Source organism: Vespa mandarinia, chromosome 20 (assembly GCF_050613455.1).
Source record: "Vespa mandarinia isolate Hongniang chromosome 20, ASM5061345v1, whole genome shotgun sequence".
Lineage (NCBI taxonomy): Eukaryota > Metazoa > Arthropoda > Insecta > Hymenoptera > Vespidae > Vespa > Vespa mandarinia.
Window position 1 is genome coordinate 4,030,329 of NC_140829.1, and position 937 is coordinate 4,031,265.

The following is a 937-nucleotide window of genomic DNA, read 5'->3' on the forward strand; positions in this document are numbered from 1 at the left end:
TTAATAATTATTAGTTAGTTAAATAATAATATAATAATTGGACTGCTCTATAAGTATTACTATATTTTTTCCTTACACATAATATCACAATTTGCATATTATTTAATAATTATCTAATTATACTTATAATAATTGAAAGTATATAGCTTATAGTTAAAAAGTATGAAAAACGTCGGATATGAAATAAGTTTTTCATTGCATATAACAACAATAACAACAACAAAAAATATATATATATAAATTATATGTAAAGGAAAAAGAGAGAACGAATGAGTACACATTTATACGTATACATATAAATATATTTCTATATTTTATAAAAAAAAGAAAAGTTCTCAACCTTAAGCTGATTTTTATGAACGAAGTACTAAGTTTTCAACGTTTCCGTAGTGTAGTGGTTATCACGTGTGCTTCACACGCACAAGGTCCCCGGTTCGATCCCGGGCGGAAACACAACAAAAACAACCCTAGCGTTGTGTTGAATATTTTTTTTTTTCTTTTTAAATTCTAATTCTCATCACGTTAAACCAACAAATATATATATATTTACGAATATATTAGTTAGAAAAAAAAACCAAAAGAAACAAAAAATTCAGAAGAAAAGGGTGGCGATATCGATTAAAAAAAAAAAAAAAAAAAAGAGAGAGAGAAGAGAAAGAAACTTACAAAATATAATTCGAATGGACGCTTTTGCAGAAAGGCGAAGAGAAGAGAAGAAAAGAAAAGAAAAAAGAAAAAAAAAAAAAGGGAAAAGAAAAAAGAAGAAATCTAAACGAACGACAAAAATTTCGACATAATCATAATTCCACGTTGTAGATCGATCTTGTTACGATCTCGTATCATTGTATCGATCAACGACATTGAAAGATCTAACGATCAGTGAAAGGAGTGAAAGGAATTTATTCTGAACGTTCTACTCGAATGAAAGAACTTCTCA

At 27.3% G+C, this 937-nt stretch overlaps 1 non-coding gene across 1 annotated transcript; it reads left to right on the forward strand.

The window, feature by feature from the left end:
- The first annotated feature begins 380 nt into the window (after positions 1-380).
- TRNAV-CAC (transfer RNA valine (anticodon CAC)) lies at positions 381-453 on the forward strand. Its single transcript has one exon. It is a non-coding gene; the product is annotated as a tRNA-Val (tRNA).
- Positions 454-937: the final 484 nt, after the last annotated feature.